This window comes from Pseudorasbora parva, chromosome 8 (genome assembly GCF_024679245.1).
Source record: "Pseudorasbora parva isolate DD20220531a chromosome 8, ASM2467924v1, whole genome shotgun sequence".
Classification (NCBI taxonomy): domain Eukaryota; kingdom Metazoa; phylum Chordata; class Actinopteri; order Cypriniformes; family Gobionidae; genus Pseudorasbora; species Pseudorasbora parva.
The window spans coordinates 31,666,650-31,690,214 of record NC_090179.1 but is presented as its reverse complement, the minus strand read 5'-3'; the positions used below and the strand labels follow the sequence as shown (position 1 = coordinate 31,690,214).

General features: G+C 37.7%; 1 long non-coding RNA gene across 1 annotated transcript in view; it reads right to left on the bottom strand.

The window, feature by feature from the left end:
- Positions 1–8,410: 8,410 nt before the first annotated feature.
- Positions 8,411–23,565, bottom strand: part of LOC137085221 (uncharacterized) — a 117,988-nt gene continuing 102,833 nt past the window's right edge. Inside the window, exon 3 of the long non-coding RNA XR_010906930.1 lies at positions 8,411–8,711. This is a non-coding gene — a long non-coding RNA (uncharacterized lncRNA). The remainder of the gene's footprint in view (positions 8,712–23,565) is intronic.

Genomic DNA, 23,565 nt, shown 5'->3' with positions numbered 1-23,565 from the left:
CATGAGCAAACTACTAGTTCGTGTTACCTCATATATGTTGTGTTTCCTATCAAATGAATGCTTGTTTCACAACTTACACTTCTGTGTATGCCACGTGTATGAGGCAGTGTGTGTGTTGTATTAAATGGAATATGAATGGGCACAACCCCAGTTTGATGATGCCTGAAACAAAGAGCTATAAAATCTCCAACAGAGGAATTTCCCCTAGAAAATCCCAACAATCCCATTGGTCAAGTCGACCCTAGGGGGGTTGTGACTTCTCTTAAAAAGAGATGCACAGATCGACCTCGTTCTCTCTCTTTCTGGATTAACAACTAGCGTGTCACCTTGGCTGTCTCAGCCTGGCCAAGCAGGCCTACACACATCAAGCCATGTGTGCGAGACAGGAAATCCAATCAGAGCACACGGTCGCAGGCCCAACACCTCAAGTCATGTGCAACTTCTTCGACCTCGATGGAGTCAAAATAACTGCAAGTGCAAAAGTGATTACTGCAAGCGCAAAGAAATCGATTGCTACTTCAATACCATCGGACCGAAACTATCAAGACTTTATCCTTTGATTTTACATCAGACGCTCCATAACAGCACAGGCTAAATGCAAGTAATGTACAGTATACAAATCGCTGTGTAGTTAGTAAGGAGCTTGTAGTTCCAGGTGTTTTCATAGTTTAATTCTTCTGTTCTGACCCAGTTCTTTAACCACTTTAACTTTGCATCTTACTAATGTATGTCTGACCTGTATGTATGCTTTTTATGTTAGTTTTCTGTTCAATTATCAATTCTGTTACACGCTCTAAGCACTGGAATGCTAAGGAAGAATTTTTTTTCTGCGGCTATGAAAAATGCACTTTTTCTTACAATTCATTAATAATCAATACTGAGTGTTCACAGGATGAACAGATTGATTGATTCCAATGTTAATGCAGCTACATCAAGTTAATCTCATTAATTGATCCAAACATTCATAATTCATCATAATGAATAATCATAATGAGTTATGAATAATTATTCATTATTCCCCTTTAAGCGACAATTCGCTACAGTACCAAAGGTGCTCTCAAATCCATTCAGAGCCCAGGTCATTTCACTGTCGACCCTTCACTCTTTGGAGGACAACCGATAATTCAACCTGCTCTGTCAAGGTTCTCTATGTAGAGCATTCTGCCCAATTCAGACAGTCAGAACAGCTCTTTAGATGCTTCACACCAAAGGGCTTACAGTCAAAAAAAGATTATCACGCTGGATAGTAGACATCTCTTCATGACTCCTTTCAAAACAATTAAAAATCTTACCATCCCAAACTTTAGAACAGTAATATATTTAAATATAACAGTTGCCATCAGGTATAGGACAACATAAGGTATCCATTGCATCATGTATATGTATCAGTGGGCCTTTAAAGACTTTTTTGAGAAAGCAAGGCAGAAACAGGGATAGAAAGAAAGAAAATAACAAGGAAAGTGAGGAATAGTTCTTGAGGGCAAACCCTGTTGTGATTGAGGCATTTACGAGCACAAACCGCAATGCCGCCGTGGCAGAAGAGGAGAGTGACAGTGACGGACGACTGAGCAAATCACTCCATGCGGACTCCACAGAGGCGCTTTGCTTGAAGTCCAGACGCCTTGCTTTATTGTGTGCAGGTTAAAAGGCTGCGTTTTCACTGAAGCCCGTCAGTCTCCACACTGGACTTGTTTCAATCAATCAGGTGTCAGGACAATAACATTCTCAGCAAAGCCAGTGAAAGCAGGCCCATAATAACGCTGAGGTAATAAATGCTTTATGAGTGCAGTCACCATTGGACAGACTAGGGGTAAGTTCCTTGAAACTTTCAGCATGTGATAAAAGCTCTCGGCTGATAGTAATCAGTACGGGTTTGTGAGAGGAGGTGAAGGGCGGTTTGTAGCAAGAAGACGTGAGGAAGTGCCAAGGACAGTGAAAGAAGCGTTATAATGACATGAAGTGCGCTCTTGAGAAATTAAAGACCGAGTGTTTAACCATCTGGAGAACCTGAAAAGGTATTTGTGTTTCATTTGAAATCAAAATGAGGAAGTCATATTAAATGTGTTTAACTGCCAGTCTAATAGAAAGAGTGTTTTATAGAAATAGCATTATAGCCTATCTCTTTATTGTTGTGTTTTCAAATGTTTCTATTCTTTGAATTTCCAAGGTTAATAGAGGCATTATATACCAATATCTTAATAGGCAGGGCTGTATATTGCACTTTGTTTTCTATGATGTGTTCAGTGATATCTGTCAAACTGTCTATTTCTTACTTTTAAACAGCTTTGATTTGTACAAAAGTATATATTATATATAAGAAAACAAGTCGTCTGTGGTGCCTTCATGGATCGGACTTGTTTGTTCAGCACATCCCACAGATGCTCGATTGCATTGAGATTGCATTGGAGAATTTGGATGCCAATGGTCTGCAACAATGGTTTGGATGGTCTGCAACAATGCTTAGGTAGGTGGTATGTGTCAAAGTAACATCCACATGGATGGACCCAAGGTTTCTTTGCAGAACATTGCCCAAAGCATCACACTACCTATACCGGCTTGCCTTCTTCCCATAGTGCGTTCTGGTGCCATGCGTTCCCATGCAGGTTAGTGACGCACATGTACCCGGCCATCCATGTGATGTAAAAGAAAACGTGATTCATTAGACCAGGCCACCTTCCTCCATTGCTCCATGGTCAGCCACAGATCACGTTCAACGTCTGCATTCCTTTTTGCACATTGTATTTACTTTTTTTTCTTGCCGAGTCCAAAAAAGGTTTACGTCTAGTCTGACCTTGGTTTCAGAATGTATCTGTCATGGTCATGTTTAGTTTTATTATCATGTCTTCAGGGCTCTCAAGTCTCACGCATTGGGCGTGAGACACACGCATTTCAACCCGTTCACACGCTCACACGCCACACCTTGTATTTCTCACGCAGAGAAATCGCCAGGGTAACACACACTAGGTTGCGCGCTATTAGAGGAATCAAGCGAGTTCCCCACAGAGGTCTGACGGCCCTGCCACGCACCAGTTAATCTAATATAAAATATATAGAGACCGAACAGCCAATCATAAAATAGATTTGCTGTATCTGGGTAAGATATAGATATTCCCTCCACCCAATAACGTTTACGTTCTGATTCCAACGTCACATTCTGTGATTCACGCCACGGCCTCGCTCATTGAATCAAATGCTCGCTGAAGTACCGTTAGTTGGCAACTACAAACCCCGATGACAGACGCAGAGACACAAAGATAACGGTGTCAAGTTAAGTTTCTGACAGCACTTTGTTTTCTGTTCTTAATCCCTCAACAAAACTTAAAGAAAGCCTTGTCTCAATCATGATTTGCATGAAATGCATTTTGCTGTATGTTATTGCGCTCTCACTCAGTGAACATCTGTGCTCACCTGCACTCGTGAATGCGGTGATGGACAGCTGTCCTCATTCGACTGGTGTTTGGATGTGATTTTTTTAAAACTCACTTTCATTAATTAATTTATTAAAAGTAACTCCATTTTGTAAGATCATTTTCATTTAAGTAATTCCAAACATCACGAGGCAGACGACATTAGTGATCAAATACAGTCGAGTTATTAACCCGCTCCACAGCACCACCCAGTGGATTTAGTTAAAACTGCGAGATTTAGAGGGATGTATAATGGATTCACTGCATTTAGGCCTGCGAAGCAATATCGAAAAATAAAAATAATATTGAAATTTTACTAACATTAATTACAGATCAAATATATTCGTGCTCACCCCTATTTATGGAAGCTGAAGTGTAGCGATATAAAATTTTCAATGCAATATGTAAAATGGCAATGCATTTCAAAATTTACATTTACATTTTCCATACCATGTGTGCAACATTTGGAGCAAAATAATAATTCAAATTGAATAATATAATTTACATTTGCTATTTCCTACACTAGTTTTAACATAAATTGTATATTGTAGGCTAATACTTTATATAAGTTGCAAAATTAAAATTAAAATGTATTACAGAAATAATTAGATGTGTTTAACATGTTCAAGCAATTCCAAAAATTATGCCACGTCACCGCACTAGCCATTATTTTTAATGGAAAGGAGACATAGGTGTTATTCAAGCATTAATTAAATTTTTCATGGTGGCAAAAAAAATTTTTTTTACATTTTGTTATTTTAACTGAATTCAGAAATGCTTTTGAAATTAAAAACTTTGCTTTTAATAAACAAAATACATATTTGAAATAAAGACTGTTTGGAGTTGGGCGCTCCGTTCCCTGAATCCACAGCCTTTGTTGTTATTTTGAGTGTACACAAATAAAAGTAGACAGTTTATAATTATGTCTTGTACTTAGCCTATCTGTATGGCTAAAAAGTGATGCTGTATTGGTGTGGGAGTTGTTTCCGCTGTCATAAAGAGAGGAAAAAATACAACCATACTGATATAGCAAACAATAATCATAGGCAGCTTGTCTAAGATTATTTGAGAGTAAAATAATCTCTGTTGTAAACCACAGCTCACTTCAGCGCGACCGTGCTCATGTTAAGGTGCCACCATCCTCTGGGCTGAAGGCCTCAAAAACCTGCTACCAACACCAATAAACAACACTAACCATTCTCTCTCTCTCTCTCTCTCTCTCTCTCTCTCTCTCTCTCTCTCTCTCTCTCTCTCTCTCTCTCTCTCTCTCTCTCTCTCTCTCTCTCTCTCTCTCTCTCTCTCACTAATTAAATACATGTTTATTTTATTTGTACGAATTTGTCATTTTTCATATCAGACCCCCGTACCCAGCCAAACCCACGGCCGAAATCTCACTCTGAACTCAGTTCAAAACTTGAGAGCCCTGTGTCTTGGTTAGTAAATGATGATCTTTACAATGGAACTAAATCAACACTGAAATGACTTCAGCCGAACAACAGCCAAAATTCATCATTTCCTGTTATCACTGTAAAGCTGCTTTGAAACTATTTGTATTGTATAAAGCGCTATATAAATAAAGGTGACTTGACTTGGTTTCATTGTCTTGTTCTGTTTTGTTTCTAGTCGTGGATTTCTTCGTGTTTATGTTTTGTTTGTTGTCATGGTTTCTGATTAGTTATCTGTTCCTTGTTTCATTAATGATCTATTTTCGGTGCTTAGCCATCAGTTTTCACAGTTCTCAGTTTGGTGTTGTCAATGTTTATGTGTAGAGTTGATGATTGTTCCTAGTGTTTATTAAAGTCTCTTTATTGGTCGTGTCTGTTTTGGATTTAGGGTGCATTTACACAACATTGATGTACGACAACAGAAAAGTTCTTTTTACTGATGACAACTTTATCAAACTAATCCAAAACGATAGATAAAAGAACAGTAACATAACTAAAACCAAACAAACTAGAAACGATTAGAATTATGGAATAAGCTAAGCAAATATGGAGGTGATGGAGGAGAAACTGGAGTTGTCACAGTTTGATTTATTTTTTATTACACAAAATATTGTCGTTTTTAATGACAGCCATTTAACTGTAGCAGCAATATGAAGATTGACATTAAAAAACAGTTGTTTATACCTTAGAATGTTGCATGTGCGTGTTTTTAATAGTTAGACATTTGGACAATTCTATATATGCACAGTTTTGTCAGTACTATTTCTATTTTCGATTAGTCTTGCATCAGGCCACAGTATACAAACAGTTCACAGCCAATAATCAAACCCACTTCACCTCACAATTCCATTAAGATGGTTAACCATGACCAATAAACACACAGCCAAAGGGGAGAGTTTAATCAAATTTATATCTCATCTGATTCGCAGCCCTTCCTTGTTATTTTTCAATGAAATTTCAGCTGCTCAACATTGGAAAATGATTAAGGGTAATCGGCTCCACGACATTCAAGCTTTTCTCAAATGGAATGAAGCTCTATTGATTTTATTTTATAGTTCTAATTCAATCTCAGGGCAACAATCACGCAGGAAACCATGTCTTAACATGCCAATTCTGTCACTGGAGACTTTACCTTCATGATAACCATCATGAGAGAAGCTGCAAAGCATGATGGGACAGCATATGCGTTCCAATATACAACTGCATTTCACCAAAGCGTATTACAGATTTTTCAAATGTGACCTAAGAACATCAAACCCATCAGTCAGTCCATAAGATCTGGAGGGAGTCAGGAAAGGCTGATCGCCCTGCGATTGATTTCTCTGATGGCCTGTGAAGCAGCCCTGCACCTCTTTTTCTTTTTAGCACATTTGTGTCACTAATGTGAGCTGTCAGGCTCTCACGTGAGAATTCCTTCTCCCATTGCAATGCAGCAAGAGTGATATCTCCTCTGAATAAATAAATAAGTCTTATGTTAGTATAAGTGTAATGTAAGATATAATGCTGTAAAGGAAAGTTCTGGTTTAAGTATGTGGTAAGCTACAGTTGATTAGATAATGTTGATTACCATAGAAAATCATTTTGAACTCATTGCTTCTAGAATTCTGTTTTTAAATAAAGTGAATATCACAGGGCTGCACTAATCTGAATAAATTGAGAATATATTTTTTTATTTTTGATTCTGAATAGACACATCAAACTAATCAAAATAACAATTTACTAGAAGTTCTGACATAATTGTTAAAGGAACACACGTAGGCTTATTTTCCCTTAGAGTTAAACGGTTAAGTTTTACTGTTTTTGAATCCATTAAGCTGATCTCTGTATCTGGCGGTAGCAGTTTTAGCATAGCTTAGCATACATCATTGAATCGGATTAGACTATTAGCATCTTGCACAAAAAATTACCAAAGACTTTCAATATTTTTACTATTTAAAACTTTACTCTTCTGTAGTTACATTTTGTACTAAGACCAACGGAAAATAAAAAGTTGGGCTTTTAGACCGATATAGCTTGAAACTATTTTCTCATTCCTGCATAGGAACTTTGCGGCCGTCATGGGTGCAGCGGCACTATGATATTACACAGATCCTGAAAATAGGCAAACTTCTGTCAACATAACCAACGTTACAACCTGACTGCACAGAGAGCATGCCTTGTATCCATGGAGACATTTGTGAGATACAATTCATTACTTTGGTGCAGATCCTGAACCGTATCTATTTGAACCGGAATACACTGAAGATGAGCTTTTGATATGTGAAAGGCAAGAAAGTGTGGCTGAACAGACTGGGGCCAAAGGCAGGAGGAGAGCATATTCTAACTGGTGATTCAGAGAAGAGTCAATTCACACCCAGGGGTAATTCAAGGAAAAAATTGTCCGACATGGATTTTGTCTTCAGACCTTTTGATTTTGACTACATAATATGTGAATGAAATATAAGGCAGTGCTTATTATGAAGACAGAGTGAGTGCGCGCTCGCCGCTCATTCTCTCTGTCACTCAGTTAACATGGGCCCTGTCATCTACATCACTCATTAATCACAATAACTGATCAAATAAGGCTTTGGCGGGGCAAACATTTTTTTGGCAGCCTTTAAATAATTTTCAATGCAGGAGACACGTACGCTTCGAAGCCTTGGCACAGAACGTAAATATTTTATACCACTGTGCATAAACAATACAGACAATTCCACATTCTATTTTAATCTATTTTAATCAAATTATACACTATCTCACCAGAACTCTAGAACAAAACTACTAATGTCATATACTGTATAAACCAAATAGCCGCACAAACACCCACACTTGTATTTAACAGGTAGCTAAAGACAACAGCAGTGCTATTTTCAATCTGGTCGTTCAAGCTAACTAAAAATAATGTAATACTTACAGCCATGGGGGATGATACACTTAGCCCTGTCTGGCCATATCCTTTAGACGCTGTACCTTGGTAACACTGTCCATGTTTTCCAAATAGTCCTCTGGTCTCAAATGCTTTGAGCAAACACACAGTTTCTTGTTTGAATCTACCAGTGTTTTGATATCTATGGTTCAGAGCAGTCAACCACTGATTCTTTTGTTCCTTGTTTTTCGTTGGTATTCTGTGAAACATGATGGTATTGTCAAGGTAATTACTTACATCTGATAGTAATTTTTAGCTAATTTAAGCAAAGAGAGCCTCAGCACGTCCCCGTCCTCGTGAAGCTTAAGAGGTTAAGTAATTCATAAAATAACTTTTTGGGGGTATTTTTGGGTAAACTATCCCTTTAAACTTGCTTGAAATATCCATTTTGTGAGCCAATTGTTCTTTTTAGCTGTCGAAATAAAAAAAAAATGAGCCTTTCCACAAAATGGTCTTAATGATTCATTATTAACTATTGTTAAAACCCTTGTTGAGTAATGACAAATTAAATGTATTGGTCAAAAAGAGAAGGAACCCTGTTGCAAAGACTGCATCTGGAATTCTGATTCTATTACACTAGTCTCCTGCCAGCATAAGGTTATATGTTTAAATCTCCAGGCTCTACATTTAAAACGGTGCATATTTTACTTCCATTGTATTGCATTACTGTAACCAGTACACCAGTTTTTTGCTTTTAAAAAAACTGAGGGATGAGTTGAAATTATTTTCTTTGGCCATTATAGGGTCTCTAGAAATGTGAAATATATGATATTTACAGCATAGCATATAGCCTTATATCAGTTCCTTTTTGGAGGAGAAAAGAAGGCAGTCTGTCATGTCACTTTGGGAATTTGACTCCATTCATTCTCTTTTATCTCTTGGTGTGTGGCAGCCTGACAATGATATTTTGGGATCCAAGACACATCTCCAGATAATTGGTTCCAGGTCCAGCACCTGTGAGGAGAGAGAACAATTTCACCACGAGTTGCCACATGATTGAGCTGAACTTCCAGAGAACAGTGAGTTACTACAGTTAAGGGACCAGCTTTTACCTGAAATAATTAGTAGTGCTTGCTAAGGCAAGCCTTGCTATTGCTCATACCTTTTTTTAAACCTCTCACAAAAGGTATTATACTGTATTATGGCATGCAACTCTTCTGCCATTGTTTGTGTTACTGCATATGAATAATACTCTTTAAAGCAGTTGCGTTTCACCTGGCAGGCAATAAAGCAGGCAACGACATCCATAACAACAGCCTAAAAAATATCTAGGCACTAGAATATCATAGATACTTGAGGATGGCTATTTTCCCTTCAATCAGCAAGGAAGCACTCTAACACCCTAGCAATCACCTAGCACATCATAGTAACAACATAACAACACTCTAGCGCAACATAGAAGCCACTCAGAACAAGTTAGCAATCCCAGAGCAACCAAACAACAACACAAATAAAAACCAGCCAGAAAAAGCCAGACCTAACAACACTCTAGAAACAATCTAGCAACACCACAATAGCCACCAAGTAACATCCTAGAAAACACTCTAAACACACTATCATCTACCTACCAACACCATAGTCATTTCCTAGGAACTCCCTAGCAAACTCCACAGAAACCCCCCAGATCAGCTGCATTCAGTAACAATGCATGAATTTCAACCTCTTATTGAAACAATGGATGGCGTGCAACATGGTTTTGAAAGAATTACAGTAGTAATGGTAAGGCCAAGGTACTGGTTATCTCTGCAACTTCATACATCATCTGTCTTGGAAATCTGAAACAATAAAACTGCATATATATGCAGCTTAAAACAAAGCATAGATGAAACGTAAATGTCTTCAATGTATGCACTTCTTTACATAAGTTATCATCATCAGCTGAATGTTTGGTGGACATGACATGCAGGTACACACACACTGCTGACACTGCCCATGTGAAAGGCCATAAACTATAATAAACTATAAAAAATATCCAACTATCACTACAACTGATCTCTAACTTCGTAGTTTCACTAAACAGAAATTAACAGATCAAATTACCTCTGCTTAGCCATGATGAACTGTGGTCGAAAGCTGGTAACGTAACACCAGGTGTGCCCGTTTATAAGCCTAAATCTGATTGGCTAAAGAATACGACGATGCCAGGAAAGTCTCAAACTACACACGCACACAAATCCAAGGCAATTCACACCGCAATAACGATTTGCACGTTCACATTCAAGGACAAACTTGTACATTTTAAACATTCAAAAGTTTTTGTGCACATGTAACATGTAACGTGTACAGTTTTTGTAAATCTACGAATTGTGTTTTGCATTTTTGAAATGTATTTTATTAATATATCACTTTATTTTGTGCACGTGAATAGTTTTTTGTGCATGTGAATTTGGTTTCATGCATGTGAAATTGGTTACACATGTGTATCGTGTTTTTCACGTGAATTATTAAAGGGGGGGTGAAATGCTTTTTCATGCATACTGAGCTTTTTACACTGTTAAAGACTTGGATTCCCATCCTAAACATAGACAAAGTTTCATAAACTAAGTTGGACGTTTGATGGAGTATTTCTGTATTAAAAATACTCCTTCCCGTTTCTCACAAGTTTTGGAGAGTTTTTGTTAAAGATGCGCGCCCTCCAGGCGCTCGTTTTTTTTCCGGAAAGACTGGTACAGCCTATATATCTTTTATAAATATAATAAAACTAAAGACTTTTCGGAGATATGAAGGATGCAATACTACTCTATAGGTACTCAAGATTGACATGAGATTGACTGAAACTGAGTGTTTCACCCCCCCTTTAATGAGACTTTTCTTTCTCCATACTAGAGCACCCCAACAACCATCTAATAGCAGTGTGGCAAGCAGCAAGGGGACCATGAGAACGGGGCAAGGGCGGTAGCGTGAGTGATAATGAGTGCCAGCTGCGCCCTCACCGGTCTTGTATCTCACGGAGGAGCTCGGACACGTAAAAGAAGGCGCGACGACAGTGAAGGAGGAGAGAGGACCCTGGACTTTACATTATGTTTGGTTTATGTTTTATTATGAGTGTTATCTACTCAGAACTCCTAGCAAACACACCATAGACACCACACATAAGCCAGAACACCAAGGCGAACACAGAGAAACAAGACAACCACTTAGCAACACTTTAGCAATCAAATAGCACCACCTGACAGCCAGCCATAACACCATAGCAGCAAGTTCTGCATGGACAAGCATGACTTCAGAAAGTCTAACAAAAATCTACTATTTATGTTTGATATAACTTTTTTGTATTGACGATAAGTTGGACATTTGAAAGTGCTTTTTTAGAGCCAGAAAGGTTGATTTCAGAATCAAGCCTCAAAAACTGACAGTATCTGCAGAGAATATACCACAAAGGACTCAACATGTTTATGTCTTCAACCATGTAAACTACATCTGGTCTCTTTGGTGTTCAGGCAAAGGTTTCCATCAAGAAATCGCTGTTGCATCTGTCTTATCTGCCCTTTGAGCTGAAACCTACTGATGACCCCCTAAAGGACTCTGAGAACTTGATTCAAACGTTAAAATTCTTTGGGATTGAATATGACCCACAGGCAGAAGAGATCGATACAATATACACAGGCACAAATTGGCTTCAGCAGAAAGCAGCAGGTATGAGTGGCGACTCCTGGAAAGTGATTGATAGACGCTTCAAACATGTCATCCCAGAGGATTTACTCAGCTTGATATATTTATGGGTCAAATAAATAGAGAGGCCGATAATCCTCCTAACAGAACAAATAGTATAGAAGACTATACAAATACAATATCTTTGGCATCCACTTGTCTTGGACATAAATAAAAACATTCGCAGTCACAGTAAATACAAACATTCACATCTAATATAGCAAGCAGTTTGCTTTTAGCACAGGCAAAACTGAGCAGAAAGTTGCAGAGAAAGTCGTGTGTTGAAGGGAAGTAAATATGCTCCTGCTCCTTGACATGTGGAGCGGTGATGTGCATGCAGGAAACATGAGCTGAGTATGGCTTGTGTCAGAACCAGTTCCCCCTCTTCCCCAGATAATTTCTTGATCTCTATCATTAAATGAAAATTCTGTAATTTACTCACCCTCATGTTGAGACTTTCGTTCATTTTTCAGAACACAAATTAAGATGTTTTTAATGAAATGTGAGAGCTTTCTGTCCCTCCATTGACAGCTATGCAATTACTACTTTGATCCATATGAACTGAGCGGTTTAGTCTTTAAAAAAAAAAAGATTTAGACAAAAAAAGTTTTCTGAAGAGACACATTTGCTTTATGTGATGAACAGACTGAATTTAAGCTTCTTGTCACTGATAAACATTTATCAATGCACAAACTTTGTTGATTGGGTCCCCCTCGACATAACTTTTTTGGGGTGGGGGGTGCTCTGTAAAGATTGAGTTTGCGGTGTCTCAAAAGATTGAGTTGCGATCGAAAAGGACACTTTCACTTTCAATGAAGTAGTTGTGTAAACTGTCAATGAAGGGGGAAAAAACTCAGATTTCATTCAAAATATCTTAACTTGTGTTCCGAACGATGAACGAAAGTCTTATGTTTAAAACAACATGGAGGCAAGTAAATTAACAGAATTTTAAAGAAAATTTTAAAGTCAAGGAACTTTGCTGCCGTACCATGGGTGCAACGGCGCAATGATATTATGCAGCACCATTGCACCGCTGCACCCACGGTACGGCAGCAAAGTTCCTTGACTAATATGCAGGAATGAGAGTATAGTTCCTAGCCATATTGGTCTAAAAAAAATCGCATCTTTTCATTATCTGTCATAGTACACAATGTAACTATACACATCACAACACATAAATAGGAAAATGTTGGCATTATTTTGTCACTTATTGAGCAGTAGGGATGGGCATTTTCCCAAAATATTGTATTCGAATATTTGGGTTCATAAAAATCGAATATTCGAATATTCGTTAATTTAAATTAGGTATTTTGAGAAAATAAGAGAGATGTTTTTTTTTTATCAACATGTCGTCACCATTTCTGAACAAGCTAATGATTAGGCAATGTACACAACACGCTTACATTATATATGGTTTTAAAACATTAAACAGTATGTGTAAAAAATAAAAAAAAATGCCTAAAGAACAAAAGCATTATAAGCTCAAGCAGTGCGAGCGGAAAAAAACCCCACTAAGAAATCAGAGCCCCATGTTATATTGTGCAGAACGTACACACACACACACACACACACACACACGAGTCACACACAAGTCGGTATAAGTTATGGTTGTCGTTGTTCTGTTTGTATTGTTTCTCATTTTCATGTTGAGAGAAACGATAATATTGGATGATGATATTATTATCAGGGGAGAAAACGTGCCAATGACAGACGTTGCGAAGACAAAGATAACGGTTAAGTGAAGTTTAAGTGAAGCACTTTAATTGTGTTTTCTGTTCTTAAACCCTCGACGAAACTTAAAGGAAGCATTTGTTTTGAGAACATTGTTGCTAATGCTATCATAATATATCTCGCCCTCACTCGGGGTGCAGATGTGCTTACTCGTGAAAGCAGTGATGCTTTTTCCTCCTTCGGCTGATGTTTGGATGTCATGTCATTCTCGTTGTTCTGGAGTAGATATTATGATAACCCAGTTTCATTAACTGATTTTATCAAAAGTAACTCCATTTTGTAAGATCATTTTCAATTCTCATCTAAGAAATTCCAAACACATCGCGAGGCAGACGACGACATTGGGATCAAATACACTCAACTTATTTACCCGCTCCACAGCGCCACGCAGTGGATTTAGTTATAACTGCGAGATTTAGAGGGATTTCTCATATATCCATTGCATTTACAGCCAGCAAATCACACAGTAAAAATCGAATAGTATTTTTAGCTTTCGAATGTTAATGATAGATAGAATATTCGACTATTGGAATATTCGTGCACACCCCTATTGAGCAGTAGGCTAGATGGAGCCGTTTACCTCCAGTCTTTGTGCTAAGCTAGGCTAGCGGTGGGGGTCAGACAGAGTTATGCCACTCACGGAGATTAGAATGTTATATATGGATTTATCTAACTCTGGGGGATACAGAGTTATGACACTCACAGAGATTAGAATGGTATGTATGGATTTATCTTACTCTGGGGGATACGGTGAATAAGCTAAAGTCCCCAAAATGTGGTGTGTTCCTTTAAAATATATCATTAACACTGTCATAGTAGCAAGTAAGATCCCAAATCTGAAGTCCGCTGCCATGAAGTGCATCTAGGGATGGGTTCGGTGTATCTAACATCAATAATTCAAAATTTTGCAGAATTCAGTCACACACACTAGTCCTCTTAAATATAAAAGACCATCAATTTCTTTGAGGTCCTTCAATATCTGTTATCACACACTCTGCAAGCTCTATTTGAACTGCTCCTATTTCACTGTGAATGGACTTTCCATCTTTGTCTCTGGAATAGACTGACGGATGGCCAGTGACCTTCGGTTGAGGTTACAGGAAGTAGCTTTCACATGTTTCTCTTTTCCTCCGAGACTGAAGATTCAGTGATATGCCAAAATGTCATCTTTGATACACAGATACACTTGCACCAAGGTGAGAGGCTCAGATTATAGCACAGATGTGTTTTCAGTAGGTTGGATGCCTACGATTTTTTTAATACAAGCTTATGACTTATGATAGTAAAACTGCATTTGGCTGCATATTGCATCAGTGGCTTCTTCACGTGTGTGTGTGTGTGTGTGTGTGTGTGTGTGTGTGTGTGTGTGTGTGTGTGTGTGTGTGTGTGTGTGTGTGTGTGTGTGTGTGTGTGTGTGTGTGTGTGTGTGTGTAATGAGGATCCATAGTTCTGTGGCAAGAGCTCCAGCAACAATAGAGCCGAATGAAGATATGCTACACAGAGCGAGAAATTCCCCTTTCAACCCGTTAGTCATGGTAGCTGTTTAATTAACCGTTCCTCCAGCTGATCCCCTGCTCCCAACTTTATTACTGTGTGGATAAATGTATCCACTTAATGGTCAATTAATTCACACTTTCTCCTACAGGTCTGTCATAACACAGTGGATCATTCGACCCTGCTATGACTTGCTCAGGATGACAGTCACGACTCTATTGCTCTGTTGGTCTTATCAGGTAATGCCCAAGCACTTCTGCAATAAAGTATAAAGGGTGACTTGTTTTGTATTGATAAATAAGACATGCAAGGTGCATCCCAATTCACGTAGGTCGTAGTGTGTTACGACTGAAAATTCCAAAAAAAAAGAAAAAGTGTAATTCAAAAACCCTTAATTAATGGAAATTAATGGAAATGCCCTTAATTAATGGAAAAACGAAGAGTGGAATGTTGAATACGTCATGCACTCCACTATCTCAGCTTTCCTTACGCACACGAGGAGGAGGGGCATTTAGACTGATGATGATTGACAAAATGTCCTAATGAGTCCATTGTGCATATATGAGAGCATAATGTATAGTGCCTTTTGGGACACAGCTTTAGACTTTATCTCAGGATTTTATTGTTTGCTAAATGGACACACTTGTGGGAAAATAATTGCACATATTTGAATGTATAAAAAGTATATTTCTATACTTGCATTTTTGTACTGTACTTAAAAAAATAGTACATTTATATGACTGTGTTTCTTAACACACTTAAGTACACTTTTAAAAAGTAATAATAATCTTTAGAATAATAGTAACCAGTAACACTTTATTTTAAAACGTCCTTGTTGCATATGTTACATGTACTTACCGAAATTAAAAAATAATTACATGCAAAAAACAAAAACCTCTACCAAACCCTAATCCTAGACTGTAAAAACATGTTGTTGGTTTGACTTAAAAAAAAAAATAATAAGTAACCTGGTTGCCTTAAAAAGTTGAGTTCATTGAAATAAGAAATTTGAGATTGATTCAGTGAAGGAAATTGGTTTAATAAATAAAAACTTAAAATAATATTGTATCTGAACCACATAAAAATGTGCTAAATCATGAAAATAGTCCAATTTAGCATGTTTCACTGCGTAATCATAGATAAAACACACACAATTACCCAATATGCTTACAAAACCTCTTAATAATGTTTGAATAAAGGTTGTCAACTCTCAAAAATGTTCATTGTATTAACTCACGTTTTTAGTTTCAATGAACTCAAAATTAAGGCAACCAGTAAAATTATTTTTAAAATATTAATATGTTTACATCAGTGTACCCTAACCCTATAGTAAGTACATGTTGTTAATTAATATTACTCAGTACTTAAATATATAATTACACTGTAGCATGTACACCTTACAATAAAGTATAACCCAATAATCTGTTGTAATTACACAATTACACTTATTTGTGTTGTCAATATTAAAGCACATGTAAAGTACTTGATTTCAATTTGAGATGTATAGTATCAGTACACGTATACATTTAAATGTAATATTAAATGTACTAAATTGCAACTTCATTATAAATGTGTAATCATAAATATATTTATATACATGACACAAGTTTCACAGACTGCATTAAAGCATATTTTAAAGTATATCAAATTGACCTATTACACCTAAAGTATTAAAATCATATTGTACATCAGTAAACTGTAACCATATTTCAAAGACAAAATAATTACTATAATGTGTAACTTCACTGATTCTCAGCCTACACTGAAAAAATAAAACCCTTGGATCAACTTAAAAAAATTGAAGTAATCGATCACACGAAATATTTTACATTGACTCAAGTAAATAATTTAATTTAGTTTAATTTGAAAAGTTTAAATCCATGCAACCACTTTTTAAAGGTTGATCAAACTAATTATTTTAGATTGGAACAAACTAATTATTTTAATTTGGATCAAACTAACAAATCATTATTTTATGTTGGGATAAACTAATTATTTAAATTAAAACAAAGTAATATTTATAGGCCAAAGTAAATTAATTATTTTAGGTTGTCTCAAATTAAGATGTCATTATTTAAAATGTATAATCAAAACAAAAAAAAAGCTTTTAAAACATTTTGATCATTGACTATCATAACACTTTCCTTTAGAACACATTTATATTTATTGTTCAATGAACATGTTCACATGTATGAAGAACAGTCTGCTTCACACAAAAATACAAATTTGTTACAAATAATCAAATCACCACTTGATGACATCACATTAGTAGTAATATTAAATTAGGAATGTTTGTCCTGACAACACAGTTCACCATAAAACATCCTAAAATACAATTAAAATATTAAGATACAAATGTATTTCATGTCCATAAATGTATATGATGATGAACAGTCTCTTTCAGCTGAACACGAGAGACAAATCCTGGAACTGCTCCTCAGACAGTGAACATTGAACACTGCATCAGTTTCTGATACAGAGCTGTAAGCTCTACATTTAAAGGGTTAGTTTACCCAAAAATAAAAATTCTGTCATTAATCACTTATCCTCATGTTGTTCGACACTCGTGAGACCTCTGTTCATCTTCGGAACACAATTGAAGATATTTTAGTTGAAATCAGATGGCTCAGACAGGCCTTTAATGACACCAATGTAATTTCTCTCTCTTAAGACCCATAAAGAGTTCTGATTGGGCCAGCGCTTCCCGTGTTGTGATTGGACAGCAGCTTAGCGCACTTTGCCCGGAAAGGTCCCGCCTCTTACCATAACGGGGCGATGCAAGCGCTGAATGCGCGCTCTTCTCCACGTAGGAGAGCAACGAGACCACGCCCCCTATTTTGTGTGTTCTTGTGGGTGGAGCGTTAGTCAACAAACGGTTCTAGTGACGTCATTACAGCAGGAAGTGCAGCGGTGTAGTCCAAACCAGCAGTTCGCTGTAGGCTTTGAAAGGGAACTTCTGTTAAATAAAATATCTCGCTTGGCATTGAACTTTGAGCTTTATAATTTTACAGGTATTATTTATGCTCTAACAGCAACATTTCACACTAACTAAAGTTTGAAAGATAGAATTGCGAAGAACGGGACCTTTAATGACAGAATATTCGTTTTTGGGCGAACTAACCCTTTAAATATAACCTATTTGTATGCAATATAGCAAGCAGGTTCCGGACCTCTGATCCTTCAATGACAATTTTAATGTCTTTTGGTGGATGAAGAGGATCCTCTTTCCCAGTGATAAAGATCGCCATGGTTGTTTGCTCCAGTTCTTCAATCTCATTTTCCTGCATAAAAAACTAAGAGAAAATAAGTACATTATAGTTTCAGAACACTCCCATTTTCAGCTCTTACACACTCTAAACTGAACTTGAATAGGCGCGTGACGAGTGAGAGCAAAGCGAGGCCGGTAAGTAATTGGATGATCAGTGCCAACTGCACATCACACTGGTCTCAGAGCTTTCACAGAGGAGTGAAGGGAGAATAAAAGGAGGAGCGACGACAGTGAAGGAAGAGAGAGGACCAGGCATGGATTTTACATAGCATATAGGTGTTAAGTCATTTGCAAATGGATTCCTTTGGACACACTTATTTTGACAGTGTTCCAGGGAAGACAAGGAAAAAAAAGATTGTTTTGGTACGTCTGGACATGGTCTAAGTGTTCACAGCTCAAAATTCAGCAACAAAGATTTCTTATAAATCGTGTTAAAATCTCATCTTGTGAGCTGAGTTTCTCATCACACCCCTATTTATTAAAAGTGGCTAGGAAAACCTAGACTATGACCATGTTAGTCTGTAGGTGTTATTTGTGTGAGCAAGTGAGAGAGATGCCCTTACCTGGTATTCTTTGAAAAGGTGCGCAAAAGGTTCGCCGAGGTAGATCAGAGATTTGAGGATGCATTCTCTTCTGATGGTGATGTCTGCAGTCTGAGTAAGAACAATAACTATGAATTAAAATTAAACAATTACAAAAAAAACAAAACAAAAAAACACTATTCGGCCATGGATCCCACTGATTATCAAATTCATAGATACCTCATCGATCATCGATACCTCATTGATCTTAAAAGTAGAGCATACAGAAATAAGTTTAGAAGATGGTGAACACAAAACAGAATCCCCAGCACAACCGTACTAAATTACAACAACAACAACTCATTAGTGAATCAACAGTTAGGTCTAAAAATGTGGAATGCCAGGGTATGGCAAATGCCATACGTAAACGAGTAGTCGTGTGCCCAGTCTATTCTCTGCTATATGCCGACCTAAAACATTCACTTTCATAAAATCATCATCAAAGCAGTCCATATGTGACATCAGTTAGTTAATTCGAATCTCGAAGCATCGAAAATACATTTTGGTCCAAGTATCACAAAAACTATGACTTTCAATCTACGACGTGTTCCTCAAAAAAAGATTAAAATGGTTCATGAATCAGTGAATTAATCAATGATTCGGATCGCCAATGTCACGTGATTTCAGCAGTTCGGATCGCATGTCGAACTCCCAAACTGCTGAAATCACGTGACATTGGCGATCCGAATCATTGATCAATTCACTGATTCACGAACCGGTTTAATCTTTTTTTAGGAACACGAAAGAGAAGACAATGCTGAATAAAGTCTTTTTGATATTTTTGGACCAAAATGTATTTTCGATGCTTCAAGAGAATCTAATCAACCAACTGATGTCACATATGGACTACTTTGATTATGTTTTTATTAGCTTTCTGGAAATGGACAGTAAAGTGGGCATTGACTGCATATGCTCTGGGACTAAAATATAAAATATCTTAAACTGTGTGTGAAGATGGAGGTCTTAAAAGTAAGGAACGACATTAGGGTGAGGAGTTAATGACATTAATTTCATTTTTGGGTGAACTAACCCTTTAAGAGCTGGAATAGAGTGTGGCCCCTTTAAGAGCTGCGAGTTTCACTATTGAACTGCCGGTATTTTGTGTGTGTGGAACTGTGCCGCGATTCACGCAAACTGTGAGAAACACAGACTCGGGAGCACTCTTTTTCAGAAAAGTAACCTGCTTATTCGTTTTAGCTGATTGTAATGTATTTAGTTCAATACTGTAAGCAGTGATGGTGTTAATGATTTACCTCAGATATATTTAATGTACTATTAGATTTAGATTTTATTTTATTTCCTTATGTTTGTGACTAGTCTAACAGTCAGAGCTACAATTGGGGCTGTTGCTGATTTCTGGCAGCCACTGAGAGGACGTTGCTTGTCGTTTCGCCGTTTTCCACCGCTTCTAATGTTTATGTTTGAATTGCTGCGGTTGGTTGGTTCTGGTTTGGAGGACATTTGATGTTTCTCGCCGCGACTGCTCACTGGTGGTCTCCCTTGGGCTTAAGCTGCATGGTGGCTGAAGTTTGCACCGGGCTAGCGTCATCTGGGCCATCGTAATCGGCGTCCGGCATGATGTTGGGATGTTCCGCTTCTCGGCTGCACCGCTGTTCCGTCCTGCATTGCGGCCGTGGAGCGGCTTGGACTTCTGCGCCGACCCCGGTGTGTCCACAGAAGTGCCCGGAAAAATGTTCTGCCTCCTGCATGGTGCTGCGGCGATCCCCATCGTTTGAATCGTCATGAAGACCCATCATCTGGTCTTCAGCTGTCCTGCCTCGGCGATGTCATCAGGACACTGCCGCTGGGAGAAATTTAAAACATGGAGTGGACCACAGTGTGCTGCGGAGCTAACAGAGACTTCCACCATCAGCTGTTTTCTGTTCACCATCAGCTCTGTTTCTGTTCACCATCAGCTCTGTTTCTGTTCACCATCAGCTCTGTTTCTGTTCTGTTTTCTGTGTTGGTTGATTGTTTGTAGTATTCTATATTTTTAATTTTTATTCATTTTTTGTGTTATCCCCCCCCCCTTGTTGCACTTTGAGATTCTTCGGAATGAAAAGTGCATTATAAATAAAATCTATTATTATTATTATATGAGCAAGCGCTTCAGCGCGCTCGGACTGCAGAGAATGTGCTCAGCGAAAAAAACACACTTTTCTTTTGAACTGGAGTCTAATAAAAGTTAAGCAGAAAATATTGTAGCTTATATAGGCTATAACTGCACTTGTTTCGAGAAATGTTATTGTTAACTCTTTCCCTTGACACGGTCAATGCCCCCACAAAATGAATTTAGATAGTTTGCATGCATTTTGGTTATTACTCACCCGCCCAATGAGGGGCTAAAATAACCGAACATTATAGTTTGAATGAAGATTACGAACATTTCGAGTGCTATCTTAAAAGTTAATTTACACGCTATCAAGCGTTAGCGCTGAAATTACGGCCAGACTCAAGTCCCGTCAGATATACTTGAGGTAAAAACGTTAACGGTAGACAAAGTTTCTCTTACCTTATCAATGTTCCTCGTAGTTCTGTCTCGGAGCCTGGCTGGATGGGTCTGACGTCCGTTGAAATGTAACGTTATCGTCACGGCCACCGCTCAAGTTCGTGCTGTGTTCTTCTCAGACAGTTCTCAGACTTTTTTTTTTTTTTTTTTTGAACCACAGAGAGCGGGATCTGCAAGTCAACAATGCGCATGTGCAAATCCTGCTTAATCTAAAAAAAATGCTCTGATCAAATTAATAAATTCAGTTTAATGTCCCGCTGCCCATTTAGATTCTATCAATGTAAAAAAATGGATTGAACCATAAATCTAAGCTAAAATGTTTACTTGACATGAAAAAATTAAAAAAATTAAGCTATTTCATTGAGAAAATACACATTAAACGAACAACACTAAAGTTATACTTTTTTCAGTGTACGTTGTATTGTTACAATTTTGGTAGTATATGTAAATGAGAAATGTTTACTCATTCTCTGTGTTACCTAGACCAAGAAATTCTTGAAAGATCGGATAGGTTTATCACTGAAAATTGCAGTGCACTTTCTCTTCACTTTAAACAGCATTATGGTAAAAATGGAAAACTATGGCAACAGCTTTCAACCGGGTATGGTTGAAACACTTTTTTTTGCTTCAACATCTTTAACTCACTACATTTTTGAGCTACAGTTCTCAAACTTATATAGAAAGTACCCACATTTGTTTACTACAAAAAGCATAAATTCAAACCTTTGCAAGAATATCACAGCCTTTATAAGTTGATGTCAAATACATGGTGTGCCTAAGTTACAATCTACCCCACTATATGGTAGGTTTTAACAATTAGACAAAAAAGGAGTTTGTTATGGGATAACATATTACGGGATTTCATTTCACCCAAAAATGAAAATTAGCCCATGATTTACTCAAGTCATCCTAGGTGTATATGACATTCTTCTTTCAGATAAATAAAATCTGAGTTATATTAAAAAAGTCCAGGCTCCTCCAAACTTTATAATGGCAGTGAATTGTTTTTGAATTTTTTAAGACCATAAAAGTGCATGTATCCATCATATAACTGCTCCACACAGCTCCGGGGGCTTAATAAAGGCATTTCGAAGCAAAGTGGCACATTTATGTAAGACACAATATCCATATTTAAAACTTTATAGACTAAAATATCTAGCGGTCATCGGTACGCAAGTTGACTTAAGAATTACCCTTGACCCTTGACGCATGCATATTGGTGAATGCAGATGTACAGAGAATAGAGCAAAACAAAACGCTGGTAATGAATTAGTCTAAAACGAGTTTTTAAAGAGAAACGGTGGAGGATTACGATATAAGAGAAGAGGGGTTTGAGTTTGTTGCCCAGCCCTATCCGCAAGAGGCATCAAAGCTTGCGATGCTTCTATACATCACATCAGGGGTTACTCTTACTCTTACCCCTGACCGCCGGAAGCTAGTTATTTTAGTCTATAAACTTTTAAATATAGATATTTTTCTTACAAAAAAGCGCCACTTCACTGCACTTGTTATTTACTCATACTATCCCCATAGCCCATACCATCCTAAAGCAAAACTGAGGTTCAAGGTGCACTGAAAGTTTTTTTTGTGTGTGTGTGGCAACTTTGTCCTTCTAGTCTCTCTCTCTCTCTCTCTCTCTCTCTCTCTCTCTCTCTCTCTCTCTCTCTCTCTCTCTCTCTCTCTCTCTCTCTCTCTCTCTCTCTCTCTCTCTCTCTCTCTCTCTTCACAGGTAATACAGATAGGAAGTCTAGTAGAATAGATTTAGTTCTCCAATAATGAGTCTTCAAAATGCATTCTGCAGCTGAGTGAGGATCTGCAAGAGGCAGTCGAACTAAAACTCTGAGGTGTCTGTTTGAAGGCTTACAGGGAAGAGCCCGAAGAGATTTTATCTAAGGTGAAGCTGGGTGTTCTTCCTGTTTTGACACCTCACTGCAGTGCAGAGACTGAATAAAGAGCTGAATTTCTGTAGATGGGTGCTCAACACAGTAAAACACTCCCCACCCAACTAGCACTCATGTTAGAAATATAAACCTGGCCAAGCTAAGACAAGCATTTGTAAGTAATTGGGTCAAAATAAAAACAAAGAATTATTTGCACTGACAAAGTGATGATGTAAGTGTGACAAAAATCACATGAGACCAACATTGACACCCAGTGGCAGGGCTGGAGGGGGCCAGGCAGGGGCCATTTGTGGGTAACAGTTCACACTTGTGATTTAGAAGCGGGGTTAGCACTGTTTCTTACCCGGAGTTATGAAACCCTGCTCCGGAGCAGGGTTAGCACTGCTTTTGTATGAAACAAAGCAGTGTTAGAATGTTATGACTCGATGAAATTGGCAAATATGCCAATATATAATATGAGAATGCACAATGATTGAGTCATATTGCATTTAGTGTTTGTTTAATCAGTGACACTGACACAGCAAATATTTTTTTTTAAAAGGACTTCGTTAACCCATGGTTTAGAGATGTACAGTGTGAAACAGCAGCATATGAATACCCAGGATTAATTGTTAACTGCAGGTAAATTATGAGTAGTGTAAAATGTGAATCAAGATAACCCAGGAATCAGTTT